The sequence below is a fragment of the Leopardus geoffroyi genome, chromosome B2 (genome assembly GCF_018350155.1).
Source record: "Leopardus geoffroyi isolate Oge1 chromosome B2, O.geoffroyi_Oge1_pat1.0, whole genome shotgun sequence".
Lineage (NCBI taxonomy): Eukaryota > Metazoa > Chordata > Mammalia > Carnivora > Felidae > Leopardus > Leopardus geoffroyi.
The window spans coordinates 77,670,403-77,685,959 of NC_059332.1; the positions used below are offsets into that span (position 1 = coordinate 77,670,403).

The 15,557-nt window shown below is 38.8% G+C and overlaps 1 non-coding gene across 1 annotated transcript; it reads right to left on the reverse strand.

Annotated features, from left to right (window-relative positions):
• Positions 1 to 266: 266 nt before the first annotated feature.
• Positions 267 to 374, reverse strand: LOC123610032. The gene has a single exon (XR_006718067.1). It is a non-coding gene; the product is annotated as a U6 spliceosomal RNA (small nuclear RNA).
• Positions 375 to 15,557: the final 15,183 nt, after the last annotated feature.

Sequence of the window (15,557 nt, forward strand, 5' to 3'; positions counted from 1 at the left end):
CAGTAGTCAGGAATTTTAATGTCAAAGGATCTACATTCTGTACACCTTACAGAGCAGCCATGGTGTTTGAGATTGCAGTTTTACCTGCCAGGTCTGTGTAGGCTGTCCTGGACTGGCTGCCTCCATTCCACTTACATTGTAGACTAAGAGAGGACAAGAGAGGCTAGGCTACGTTTGAGTTAATGTGGTTTAACATAAGTGTGGGTTATTTGCTACCATATTACTTTAAATTGGCTCTGGATTTATCTTTTCTTTTTTTTTTTTTTTTAAATATGGAAGCTGCATAGATTTGCAGGTCATCCTTGCACAGGGGCTGTGCTAATCCTCCCTCTATTGCTCCAATTTTCCAGTGTATGTGCTGCTGAAGCGAGCACTGGCTCTGGCTTTCTTAATGACAGAATCTTTATCTTTGACCTTAGTTTTCAGAGAGCTAAGCTCAGGGTTGAACCAAAGAAGTGTGGTAGATTTCACTAATGAAACAATACAAGGGTTTTTAAGCCCTTATTATGACAAAAACATGCCAATTTTTTCAATGGATAAAAATGAATTAATAAAATTATTGCAGACCCAGAACCTAGGAAAATAATAAAAAAGGTGTTTTCCAGGAATTCCCTGATCAGATTTGCCCAGAAAATCAGTAAGGAACTGGAATAATCTGAAAATAATTCTTCAAATAGAGAAGTCCTATTCAGTCCAACAAAAGTTATGGAAAAAGTAAACATTTAAAAGGCTGATGAACAAAAAGAGAAAGAGAGAACCTTAAGTGGAGCACAGATATAAGAAGATAAGCAGGACAGGTATGAATGGAAAAATGAGACTTTGAGGGCTTGAGGTCAGTCCTGACCATGTAAAGGGGAACATAAGATGTACCTACTGTTAAAGGTACTATTTGTAGAAGAGGGCTTGTAACTAGATCAGTTACTAGATCAATAAAGCTAAATAAACATCAAACAATATAACAGAGAAAGAGGAGCAACATTTCAAGCACAGACTAGAATGATTGCCTGAGGGAACCAGTCCCCAGGATACAGTGAGAAAGGCCTTTTTTTTTTTTTTTTTTAAGTTTTCATTTATATTCTAGTTAGTTAGCTTACAGTGTAATGTTTTAGGTGTACAATATAGTGATTCAACACTTCCGTACATCGCCTTGTGCTCTTCATGACAAGTGCACTCCTTAAATCCCATTACCTATTTAACCCATCTCCCCACCTCCCCTCTGGTAACCATCAGTTTGTTCTCTAAGTTTCAGCTGTAGAGTCTAAACCAGGAGTGGGTGAGAGGCCACCATTACTCTTTATTGCTGATTGTCCTCTCGTCTCCCAAGGTAGCATATTGCCTACATCCCAAATTCTGGTCACTACACCATCAAGAGGAGAGGATAAGATCTATGTACATAAAAACTCTTCAAACAGAGACTCTTCAACCACTAGGAATGGTCAAGTAGACTTCTCAAGAAGATCTGAAAGATGAGAAACATTAAGTTCTAACAGTGATGTGGTGGCATTCATAGAACACACTGGGTAAAAGCAGAAGAAATAATGATATAATTTATTTAACTAGTTGTTTAGTATTTTGTTGTTTAGAATTACTTTTATACACTCCATGTCCTTAGGGTCTCACAATGCCCTGTGATACAGGATTGGTTCCTTTCAGAATTATCAGTGATGGAACTGAAGCTCAGCAGGTTGTTACCTGCTAAAGGGCATTCAACTAGTAATTGAGTTACAGTCCATATTTCTGAGTTATGCCATTTACTTCATTCCTCTGAACCGCACTATTCTTCCCAACCTTAAGATGTGTTGCTGAGCCTGAAGAATGAGCAGTGGTCACATAGGATCTGGGTAGTATAGTAAGATAAAAATATTTTGCACTAACAGTATGAAAGAGAGCAAGTGATTAAATTTGATACTTTGGTGTTTTAAGATATCATTGAAGAATGACTCTATTTGGTTTGAGGGACTACCAGTGTTTTAAACCAAGATTTTAAACATATTTGAGCAGATTCAGAAAATTCTTGCACATTCCTCCTCCAGTCAGCCTGCACAGTTATTATGAATAATTTATATTTCTCTAGGGGATTTTGCTATTTATTGCTCTTAATTATTTGCTTTTCAAGTGCCACTATAGATTCCCTGGGAAAACCCTTGAGAGAAGGAAATTATCATGCTGGGGGAAGCATCAGCCTCATGACTCGCTGGCACTAAAGCCACAGGTCTGTGGGTGACAGCAATTACCCTTCATTAGCCCAGCAGAGCTGGTGGAGCAAAGTTCTGCTAAATGGGCACTTGACATGGGCATTAGCTTTATCTTTTCTGAAGAAAAATTACTTTGGGGGAGAGTGTACAAAAATAGAAATGGAACATTGAAAAGAGAGAAGAATCACAAGCTGTTTTTATTCTTTGTACTAAATCAAATAATGTTTTATTAAATAGCCTTAGAACAATGTGGGTACAGAAAGGATAAGTTGGGGGATTCTGATATCTGGGTTCTGTTACAAAGGTGCCATTAGCCCACTAGGATTTTTTATGCCATCGATTCTTAATTTGTAAAATGGTGTGGGAGGTGATTATGAGGAGGAATTGAGCCAACTATAGGAAGTCTTAGTTCAATACCAAGGAGGTGAGACTGAACAAAAGACAGTCTAACTACAGGAAAAGAAATGCCCTGAAGAGATTTACTCAGGCAATCCTGGTTAAATCCCTAATCTCTCTAGTTATCCTTTTAGCATCCAGGGAAAACTGGTTAATACTTAAAGTTCTCTAGGATCATAGGAACTGAATGATTGTGAGTGACTCAGATCTGCTGCTACAGCTCTAGAGTGCCTCCTTATAGGGCTGGGGGAATTGTGGAAGGGTGATTCTGAGATGCAAAGGAGTACCCATCTGGGTCATAGATGATACCCAGATGGCATGCATTAATATCAATCGTCTGTGGCTTACAGACTTTTTGTCATTACCAGTTTCTGACCAGTTGTTAAATATTTTTAATATTTAGCCTAGTCTGGGGGTGACCTTAGAGTTCAAGAGAGCTATTGACCATCTGTTTGAACTTATTAGCCTCTTAGAACCTGAGTTTTTAATGAGAAGGTTATGCTACAGGACCTCTACATTTTTTACTAATGCGTGCCTTCTCTGGTGTTCTGAACTATACCTCAGACTCTCATCTCCTGGGGTTCTGGTCAAAAAGTTAGTTCACAAAACACAGTATATAGATATAGATAGATAGATATAGATATAGATAGATATAGATGATATATGTATAGATACATTACACCACTAAATAACCATAAACCACTATTCTAATGAACCGGAAGAGTCAAGCTGATAGTTATCAAGAGAGTAGGTAATTTGGATACAAAGACACCAACATGATTCTCTGCACAAATCCAAGAAAAGTATATATGCAGGTTGACCTTAAAATCAACAGAAGATCATGCTGATATGCTATATTGCTTTTATAAAAAGCACAACATCGTAGGCAGCAATAGAGCTCTAAAATTAATTTGAATCATTAATGAGATCAGAGTAAATAAGACATTATTTCTTTTTTTTTTTTTAATTTTTTTTTCAACGTTTATTTATTTTTGGGACAGAGAGAGACAGAGCATGAACGGGGGAGGGGCAGAGAGAAGGAGACACAGAATCGGAAACAGGCTCCAGGCTCCGAGCCATTAGCCCAGAGCCCGACACGGGGCTCGAACTCACGGACCGGGAGATCGTGACCTGGCTGAAGTCGGACGCTTAACCGACTGCGCCACCCAGGCGCCCCAAGACATTATTTCTATTCATAAAACCAAGCCCCACTCTGTTGATTTGGGAAGGAGTAAAGAATCAGCAAGTGCATGCTTATTTTTTTTTAATTTTTTTAACATTTATTTATTTTTTGAGACAGAGAGAGACAGAGTATGAATGGCGGAGGGTCAGAGAGAGAGGCAGACACAGAATCCACAACAGGCTCCAGGCTCTGAGTTGCCAGCACAGAGCCCAACGCGGGGCTCGAACTCATGGACCTCAAGATCATGACCTGAGCTTAAGTCAGACACCCAACTGACTGAGCCACCCAGACGCCCCAGCAAGTGCATATTTAGGTAAGTATGTTGGCAATAGAGGAGTGTGTATGTGTGTATGTATATATATATACACACACATTGATAAATGAAGTCCTATTTTTCCTTCATGTTATAAGTTGCAGTACTATGTTCCTTTTGAAAGCTAAAGATTGCCGAGTGTGTGTGTGTGTGTGTGTGTGTGTGTGTGTACATTTCGAACAAGTAGAGGAACCTGCCTGGAAAAGCTAGGTCACTGGTCACATAGGTTCATGACTCATGGAAGGACACTGCCCTCCAGAGGCTGGCCTCACTCTCCTTCCTCCAGATTCTACTTGGTCTGCACAGGCGCCGATGCTGGCACATTAGTGAAGTCTGCACAAAGCAGGTGTAGCATCACTGTCATATTCAGGGTAGTGCTTCCAACCTGTTCCTCTGGGGTGCAAACTGAACTGCTATTTGTCACTCCCATGAACAAGTATGTAATACTTGGGTTAGAAATAAAATGATAATTGTCCTTGTTAAAACTCTAGAGTCAGATATGGGGGGATGAGCCCTAAAGTGAATAAAAAAACAGCTAAGACCCTTGCTTATCTCAGGATACTTGGGCACAAATGAATTGTCCCTGATAATATGGAGCTTTACCTCTGAAGAGATGCTGTGATGGTTGATTTTATGTGTCAATTTGACTATGTCACAGGGTGTGAGGATATTTGTTTAAACATTATTTTTGGGTGTGTCTCTGAGGGGTTTTCCTGGTAAGATTAGCATTTGAATTGGTAGACTGAGCAAAGCAAATTGCCCTCTCACACTGAATCATCTAATCCAGTGAGGGCCTAAATAGAACATAAAGGTAAAGGAAGTCAGAATTCACTCTCTCTGCCTGAGCTAAGACATTGACCTTCTCCTGTTTTCCTGTTCAGGCTTTACCATGAGTGCTGCTGGTTCTCATGTCTTTGGACTTGGACTGAAACTATAACCCTGGATTTTTTGGGTCATCAGCTTTCAGACAGCAGATTGTAGGACTTCTCAGCCTCCACAATTGCTTGAGCCAATTCCTTATAATAAATCTCTTTATACTAGGAATCTCTTTCCAATAAAGTCTTTTTCCATATATTGATTCTATATCTTTGGACAACCCTGGCTAGCACAGGTGTACTATGCCTGTATTTCCAAAGTCACAACCAGGTGGGACAAGAGCCATTTGGTCAGTGGGAAGTAATGTTCCAGTAATGTCCATGGGTACCAATTGATACAGCCCCAAAGATAGTAAGTCTGCTTCTCTACTGCTAGCATTTGGTGATTGTCTCACTTCCAGATTGAGTGTTGTGAACCAGGAGGTAGCACTTTCTTAGCTTTTCTGGCACTAGAGACAGCAGTTTGAAATTATGGGGAAGGATTGGCCTCTAATATTACATATGATTTTTGGCAGATCCTGACCTATTCTACTTTGTGTATATTAGGGGCAACAAACACTTTTTAATCCAGAAGCAATAAAGAAAAAACTTGTATAAAATTATGATAATAATAGACTGTCTGAATCCAGAAGTCAAAAGTGTCTGCGTCTTGGGTGGGAGGAGCTAGAAGTCTGTTTCTTGGGTGGGATGGTGAAGTAGGTCTTCAGGAAAGACAGCAAAAGCTGGATCAGGACTAGGGATTGGCTGAGCACCCACCATGCCCCCTACACAGACCACAGTTCTCCAAGGAAGAATGAAAACCACTCATTTATGCACCTCATATTTATTAAGTGCCTACCTTGTGCCAGACACTATTCTGGGCACTAGCTGTGATCAGAGCACGTTAAAATCTTGCTTTCTTTCATTTATATTCCAGTGGTGCTCAATCAATATCTAAGAAATAGCTACTGAGAGACAGTATAGTGTATTGGAACAGGAATGGGCTTTGGAATCAGGCAAACCATTTAGATCCTGGGTATTGCTGGGATAGTTAAACAAATAAACAAAACAAAAAAACTTCTTTCAATCTCAATGTCCTAATGAGTAAAATGGGGACAATAATACTGTTCTGCATGATTCTTGTTAAGAATTGGCAATAGTGTATATAAAATCCTTGGCCCAGGTCTAGTATGTAGGTGAGACTCCACCCAAGGAATTTTTATTGCCATTGTTGGCAGATAGAATTGTTTAAAGACTGAGGGGAGGAAGAGTTAGTATTTATCTTTTCCCCAACTCCCATTTGCATTGTCCTATTTATTATTCCTTTTTCTTAGAGTATTTGGAAACCAGTTTTGCTGCCCTCAGTTTTGCTGCCCTTCTAGCTATTGAATGGGAAATGGGAAGCATTGAAGAGACATAAGACAAGAAGCATGATACAGATCATAAGATACAGAGCTAGTGAGTAGTGATTGCTAATGCATACCTGCCCAGAGGAGAAATGGCATCCCTTCAGTGTTACCCTCTTGCTGGTTTCCCTAGGTGAGTCTGTCAGAAAGTAGCACAACAGGTATGTTTCCAATACTTTCTTCAGAGAGTACAAGTGTTGGAAGCTCCTATTTCTAGGACTCAGGCGGGAACTCAAGGAAGAAAAGATTACTCTTATACTTAACTTACTCTTTTTATCATTACTGTTGTTTGTTTTTCTGTCTGTTAATAGACAGACGGTCCTAATTCTCACTTAGAAGATCCCAAGAGATGTGTAGAATGCCTCCATAGAAGTCAGGGAGAAAATAAATACACCTTGAAAAGAAGCTCAAATCTCATATTCTTAGAGATTTATCTTTTTTCTCTGTCTCTCCATCTGTCTGCATGTCTGTGTCTCTTTGGCCACCCTGTGAATACTTTCATATATATTAATTATGAATGACACTACCCATTGGAGCTATTTACCTTCTCTGTTTGGCATTAAGACAACCTGAGTTCTCCACCCCACCACCAGCACTAGGGCAACCTCCCTGGTACCGACAGTACCTTGCCTTTACTTGGCAGAATCATACTATTTTAATTACAGATGTTGTTTATGACATTCCTATAAGAGCAAAGAACCTTGTTTTTTCATGTGCTGGGTTTATTTATTCACTTGTTTTTTTTTTACCAGCAAAGAATCTCATTTGTCATTCTGGTTGCTTTTATTTTTTAATTTCTTAAAATAATGATGACCTGTGTTTAAATTATTAGAAAAATTTCTTCATCTGGAATGAGGAAATCCTTGTTCAAATAAAATTTTTCAAAACAAATCTTTCCCCTGACAATTTGTTATACTCTCCTGTAAATCCCAAGGATAAACTTTCTTTCTGTGCATGGGGAAAAAAAAAGATAGAAAAGATTTAATCTAAAGCATCAGTCTCAAAATTATGGGTGAACAGGGGGAGGCACCATTCCTGAGAGGCTATTGGGTAGGTAGTTAATTCCTACCCAACCAATCTCAGTTCACTGATTCATGATCTAATGCAAAATATGGGAAGGGAAGGGACGCTACAGGAGGTTGAGAAGATTCATAAAAATTGATTTGTGTTGTGCTTGGAGGCAGGACTTCTGATTAGCATGTAAACAGTATGCTATTTCCTTACCTAATGGCCATACCTTTATTTATACTATTCAATTACAAAAAGAAAATCAGTAGATGTGAAATAATCTTGGACCTGGCCTTTTGGAATTAAAAATACATAAATTGGGGAAGAGAGACTGAATTGAGGATCAATAGAAGCACCTGAGCCCACTCCATGAGGTTGACACAAATTCATGGGTTATTGTGGCGTCAGAAATAGGAGATGGTTCTTTGTACACTTGGGCAAATGGAAGCAAGGTAAAAGTAGCAGAACTTAAATGTGCAGACCATTCTCAGAAGCAATTAATCTACAGAGACTCTAGAGTTTGGATTTGTGAACTAGAATGCCCACAGGATCCAGGCAGGGATTATAAATGAATGAGACAGATAAAACTCTTGTAAACAGCAAAAGACATCAGGAAAGCTCCCATCAGGGAGCTCATGCCCCATGTGAAAAGATATTTGTGTTCAGTCTCTAGTGCTGCCATGTGAAGTTAGGTTGCAACCATGCCATGAGGGCACACACAAATTGTGTCTTTCCACAATGTCAGGTTTATTCAATCATAAAGCAAAGTTAACATAATTGTAAAGCAGTTTCAGGATTCCAAACTCAATGACATTTCACTGCATATTTAATTTGGCTTCCTACACGTCACACAAAACAAAGCATAATACAAAGTCACACAACAAACGATACAACAAGGGGTAGGAAGTTAATGAACAAAAAATGAAGTCAGTCCATGAATGTCCAATAGAGATGAGGCCTTTGTCTGGTCTGGGTCAGTTCTTGGCACTTGCTCTTATTATGTTTAAGCAGTGGAGAATCTCTGTTATGTTCAGGGATCAATTGGGCAGAGCCTTCAGCAGCAGTTGCTGTTTTGGTGTGGTCAGACATGAGAAGGTCATTGTCTAGAAAGTCTGACAGTTTGCTGCAAATATCCTCCCTTTTTAAAGGAGCTTAATCAGTCTTGGGCCTTTGCAGACTGCCAGTTACCAGTTCTGGGTGTGATCATTCTGTCTGATTTTGGTAATATCTGATCTTACCTGCAACACTATTGCCTGCTTATGTCACTGCCTGACATAAGTCACTGCTTGATATGAGTGACTCCATCTTACTCTCTACAGGTTATGAGCCCAGTAGTGCAAGATCCTGCAAGATTTTAAAGAATTTATTTAAAGAGGATTTCATGTGCAGTCTCCCAATTCTAAATGCTGTCAACTAATTTAAATTTTAAAAAGTTTTGCAGGTTAGACAATATTTCTATGACTTGAATTTAGGCCATAGGCCACTCTGCTGTCTGATCAGGAATGATGGAGGTTTATTTGAGCAAGGGAAGTAACAATTATTCTTTTATTCTTCCATTTAACATCTATCTGTTGGGTGCTTGCTATAGTCTAGATTCTGTGTCATAGTACAAGCCTTCATAAAACTTTCATCCTAGTGAGGAGACAGAGGATGAATGAAAAAAGAAATCAGGGACATAATTCAGGTAGTGATAAGTTTTATGGAGAATATAAATCAGGCTAAGGGGATAGAGGAGGGTGGAGGGTGCTATCTTAAATATCATTGGCAAAGATCTCTATGAGTAAATTCTATCAGAACACAGACCTACATAAAGTAAGGGGGTACGTTGTGCAGTGTGTGTATATGGAGTGGGAGGTGGAAGGAGGAAGCCTCAGGCAGAATACAAAGGTCCTGAGGGAAAAGTGTGCTTTAGTGTATTGTATTTGGAGGAGGGAGGCCAGGAGCACTGTAGCAAAGTGACCAGCAGGACAGTCAGAATCAGAAGTAACAAGAAGTCATGTCACATGGGTCACATAGAACTTCTGTTAAATTCTGCCCTTCTTTCAAGTCCATTTGAAGTAGGGATATTTGAAACAATAGGGAAAATATTAATAGTTTTGAAGCTAGATGATGGGTACATGGGTTACCAGGGGGATTGTTGTATTTTCTACTTTTGTGTAAGTTGGGTAATTTTTTTTTTTAATTTGAAAAAGTTCCAGCTCGTGTTCTATATTTCCCTTTCTTGTTCTGATTGTGTATCTGAACTTCCAAAATACCCTTTTTTTTTTAAATAATTCAACCAAAATGGTGCCTTGATTTTATAATTCATTCATTGTCCTTTGTGTGTCTTCTCAATTAATTTGTAAGTACCTGAAATCATGACCATGATTTATATTTCTTTTTTGTCTTAGCATTTAGCAAATTGCCAGACTCACAGAATTCACTCAATAAATATTAATTGATGGGTGAATTCATCCAATATTTGAGTGTCTACTTTATGCCCTGCTGTGTGATAGATGAGGGTGAGAGAAGATACTAAGATATGATTCTTGCACTCTAGGAACTTCCAATGTTCAAGCAGACCCCTATGATACAGGGCAGAATTTGTTAGGGTGGATGTAGAAAATGTAAAGGGGGAATCAAAGGGCTAGAATGCAGAGAAAATGTTGACTATTTCATGTAAAACTGCTCTCTTCATCCTCACAGTCTTCACATGCTGGATACCAATGAAAGCAAAATGAAACAAAAAAATAAAAACTTGTATTCCGATATGGTGATCTTAATTTGATGTGATAAACTTTTAACAGTTCTTTTGGGCTATGCTCAATGTCTTTAAGAAAAAAAAAACCCACTAGTTTCTTAGATACATTTTTCTTTTTGTCTCTCCATGATCAAAGCAAAAATTGCACTGGACAAAGTTTAACTGGTAAGGAAGATTTTATTTAAGGCTATTGCAATAGGGGTGAGAGATCAGAACTCAGTCTGAACTCAACTCTGCTGAAACAAAGAATGTGAGGATTTTTAAGTATCAGCATTAAAGGGAGAACAAAGGTCACCTGTGTTTGCCTCTTGCTTTACCCAAAGGAAAAGTAAGCTTTCTCATGTCTTTGAGGCAGAAGGTAGTACCTGCGGAAGTTAGGCTCACAGGAACCAGGAGATAGGGGTGCTATCTCCCCCAGTGCTTACATTTCAAAATGATGGCTCCTAAATCCTTGAAAAAGACATTTCTATGTTGTAAAACCAGAAAGAAAAAGATTTACATATATCTGAAAAAGGCAGAAAAAGAATTTATGATAATAAATTTTCTTAAGTAAATACTATAGGGAAAGGGAGGTCAGGGCTTAGAGCCCAGAAGAAACCTGTCTAATGTTTAGTCAGGCTGAGGGCTATCTTGGTCACTACCCTTTCCTCTCCAACATGGCATCTAGGGTTATGGGAAGGTATGTGGCTTGTATAGTAACTTGGTGACTGGGAAGATGTGTTCCTTAGATCTTCAAGTTTTTCTGTCTCCATGGTAATATCTCTCATCTGCCTGACTGCTGATCATCCCACTGGCCCTTATGACTGAAGTGTACAACAGATGTGACTTATTTTCCAGTCTTTCTCTTGGCTTGATAAGAATCTAGAGCAGTGTCTCTCAACCATGAGTGATCCTCCCATCCCCAACCAAGTAGGGAGGGTAGAGGTGAGGTGGGTATGGGCAGTATATAGGATAAGGTCTTCCATGAGTAAAAACATGAACTGGAACAGAATCCTTTGCTTTTAGGATCTTTTTCAATGTATCTAACATTCCTTCTTTTTCCTAAGCATACATCTGAAGAGGAGAATGGAACATCCATGCTGATTCTAACTCTACTCCTCTATTTCCTCTTTCTTGTCTCTCTTCCTCCTGTAATACTCTGGGACTGGCTGGACTGGGCTCTCTTTTGTCTCCCCTATTGATGTCTCATCTTTCCAGAGGGCAGAAGAGTTGGGGTTTAGCCTGTATAGGAGGAAGGGAGTAAGTCCTTAGAGGAGACAACTCAAGTTGTCTCAAGGCTTAGTTCTTGATGAGTCAAAGGAATTTGGAAAATCTTCTGTCTAGTCTTCTATTTAAGCTTACTGTTTTATCCTGGGACTTAAATCTCGAGCTGTGGCCTCAGAGGGTAGAAGGCTACAAGGCAATAGGATATAAAAAGAAAGTTAAATTGCATCAGTTTAATTGCAAATTTGATCTCCATTGCAAATGTCTACTTCTATTTTAGAAGGTGCTAGGAGAGTATCCTGGTGTGGGTGAACTGTGAGCTTAAAGAAGAGTACAGCAAGAGGTAAGGAAGTTTCAATATAGACTGGGTAAAGAAGGAAAGCCAAGAGGGAAATAAATATTTAAGTAAATAAGATCAGATTTAAAATCTGAAAATATCACTTACTGGAGTGGAGAAGTGGGAGACTCCTCAGGAGACTTTAAAATTCTGACCTTGAGCAGGTCCAGGTGACGTAATTTCTCAGAAATATCCTTCAGCTATTGGGTGAATTCTAGTTTTCATTCTGGAGAATCTATGTTATATTCCTAACATGGTAATATTTAATAAAACTGGGCAACCAAGACTAGCATCATCACCAGGCCAAGGAAATCCTGTTGGAACATCAGATGGCTTAACACTTCAAAAAGTTGCCCTAAGTTGTAAGTTCCCTCTCCTCTCCTTCTCTCTGTTAATCTTCCACTCACACCACACCCATACCTGTTCTCTTAATTAAGCTCAGCCTATAGGTAACTAAGGTATATGCAAAACGTGTGTGTGTGTGTGTGTGTGTGTGTGTGTGTGTGTATGAAACTATCTCAGCAACTTATTTTTGAGAAACTATGGAAATGTCTACACATCAGTATGTTGAATTTTCATGAAAAAGTGTGATAAGAAGTCCCAGGATACAAATTTCCTTAAATAGCTTACAATCACCATGGGTCTCTACACACAGAGCCCATGTGGTTTTCCATCTGTACAAACAGCCCATAATTAAGTTATTCATACCACACTTCTCTTTGATATGCCTTTTAATGCACAGGGATCAATAAATGTGAACCAGTACTTCTATTTAAATGTCATCTCCTAAAGACAGGCAACACAGATAACCTTTTCCCAGAGTGAGTCTATTCTAAAGCACTCCTCACAGATGGCAAAACCTTCTCTTCATCCCATTTAACCAAATCTGCTCACATTTATTACCCTAAAAGTTATTTATTGCCCATTGAAAAAAGGAAACACGCAGAAACAATTCTATAAGGAAAAAAAAACACTTTGGAATACACAAAAAATCAAGTTGTTTTTTTTTCCCTCAGCTGCCTTCTTCTCAAGAGTTTATCTCTTGGTCTTTGACTAGTGGTCTGTCGGTGGGACAGGTGGAGGTAGAGCCACATGTCCACATTGTGAGGTGAATGTGAATAGTGAGGGGGAGAAGAGAACTTTTTAGAAATTTTATACTTCATTCTCTTTTTTTTCTGATGGCTTTTCAAAAACTGGCCCTGAAAACTAATTTTCTCTCTCTCTTTTTTTCTTTTTCTGTATTTTTAGACCAAGTAGGGTGAAGGACAATGAAGCAAAATAACAAAGGCACCAATCATGAAAATTAATATCTTCAACACCCTGCTTACCATTATTTGCCATTTGAAAACATCTGTCTACAGCATTTCTTTCCACTTATCATGGGCGTGTCTGATCAATGTTTTGCATGTAATGCAGACAATTTGATTATCTGAAAACTCACAAAATAGAATTTCTCCTTTATATAATTGTTGTCCTAATATATGTCAGAGGTAGAATCCTGAAGTTGTCATGTTCACAGTTTTGGGATTTTTCTCCTTACCTCCATCTCTCTTTCCTCACCCCTCTTGCTCCCTCTTCTTTTTCTGTATAGTTGAAATAAGGGCACTTTGGCATTAGGCTGAATTCATTTTAAATCCCTACTTACACTAGCTGTTTATTCTCAAGTTAGTTAATTTTTTAAATGCCTCAGTTGGAAATGGGTATGATATTGCTTTATTTGCATGATTTCTTAAGATCATAATTTATTTAACAAGTATATTTTTGCATACCACATATTGAGATGCTTATCATCATGTTTTGACAAGGGTATCAAAACACTATCGAACAGGGGCGCCTGGGTGGCGCAGTCGGTTGAGCGTCCGACTTCAGCCAGGTCACGATCTCGCGGTCCGGGAGTTCGAGCCCCGCATCAGGCTCTGGGCTGATGGCTCAGAGCCTGGAGCCTGTTTCCGATTCTGTGTCTCCCTCTCTCTCTGCCCCTCCCCCGTTCATGCTCTGTCTCTCTCTGTCCCAAAAATAAATAAACGTTGAAAAAAAAAATTTAAAAACACTATCGAACAAATTGTTGAATTATTGGGCATTACAAATAGACTTTATCATGGCCAAAACCAGGGCAAGTTGCTACTTATGACTTGTGATCTAACTCTGTGATGCAATGGGGGCAGGTTTATCCCAGGACTGTTGACCATGTTAGTTATTGTTCATGGAAAGGGTGTAGCTTCAACCGTGAGCACCCTAATCCTGTAACAGTCCAAACCAATTGTCATCATGGCAAGAGATTTGGTTTAGAGAATGGACAATGGGTGACACAATGTACTTCTGTATATTATTTATTTAATACACAAATACACATGGCCTTTACTTCTGTTCCTTGAGAGAGGACATATGTGGAAGACTTTCTTATCAAAAATCTGTGCTAAAAAATTAGTGGGATTGAGTTAAAAAGACTTGAACACCTTTCTTGTCCTTCTTCATATAGGCATTTCCCACCAGCCCAGTCTTTCCCTTTCCCACCCCACAGTTAAATTTTAATATTTCATTAATATTTATCTTCTTTGGAACAATGGAGCTGTTTATTTTGCAGCTATCAGGAAAAATAATGGGTCAGAACCCCTTTTATGGGCTAAAGAGATTATATATTTATGTATATATTATATATAAAAGATTATATATGAGGTGTGTTGTAGAGGTTAAGAGTGCTGGAGCCAGGCTGCTGGCACTCAAATTCCAGCTTCATTAATTCCTGGTATTGTGTCCTTGTGAAAGTTATTTATCCTCACTGAATCTTGAGTCCTTGTCAGTAAAATAGGGTTTGTTGAGAGAATCAAACAGAATCATGACCTATAATACTTAATATAGTGCCTGCATATAACAGACACTTGAAAAATTGTAGATATTATTGTTAAAATTGCATAGGACTTTAATCTAAATTATAGCTAGGTACATTGCAGTGAACCCTCCCATATGTCAAATTTTTATTGGCCATTCATATACTATGCTGATTCAGAGGACCTTCTTATTTAAGACAGATTTACAAATGTATGGATTTCAGGACTGGACTTCTCAGTAGGTTGAGTGTCTGACTCTTGATATCTGCTCAGGTTGTGATCTCGTGGTTGTGAGATCAAGCCCTGCATGAGGCTGTGTGCTGAGCATGAAACCTGCTTGAGATTCTCTCTCTCCCTCTCTCTCTGCCCCTCCCCAGCTCATTCTCTCTCTTTCAATAAATAAATAAATAGATAAATAAATAAATAAATAAATATTTAAAAAATAATAAAAAGTTTAGTGTACTTCAGGGTATTGTGGGGAATTAGGGAATGCCTCTTAGAAGAATTGATTCCCAAGCTGAGGCTTAAAAGCTGAGTAGAAGTCATACAGGTGAGAATTAAGGGGAGAAGAATTCAGGGCAGAAGTAACAACATACACTTAAGCCTCAGGATGATGGTAAACAAGGCAAATTCAAAAAGACAAAAGGCATTCAGTATGCTGTCACATAGCATGCTGCATTTGGAGAATGTTAGAAATGAGTCACTTCTGGTCTCAAAGGGTTGTGCAAGCCATAGTAAGTATTTTGGACTTTATTCTAAGGCAAAGGCAGAGAGTGATGGGTATTTAAAAAAGGAGAGAAATAATTAGGTCTGTATTTATAAAAATGTATATGGGCCATGATGTGGAAAATAAATGGCAGGTCAAGATGGGAAGCATGGAGAGGATTAAGACGGTGCTTCAGTTGTCCAAGTTAGTGAAAACAGTGACCTGGAAAGGGAGAATGGCAGTGACAATGGAGAAAGTGAATGTGGGTATAGATTCAGTAGGATATGATGATTGATTAGATATAAGTGATTAAGAAAAATAGGAAATGATGACAACTATCAGGTACCCTGTTAAGACACTGGCATTACCACTAGAGAACACAAGAGAA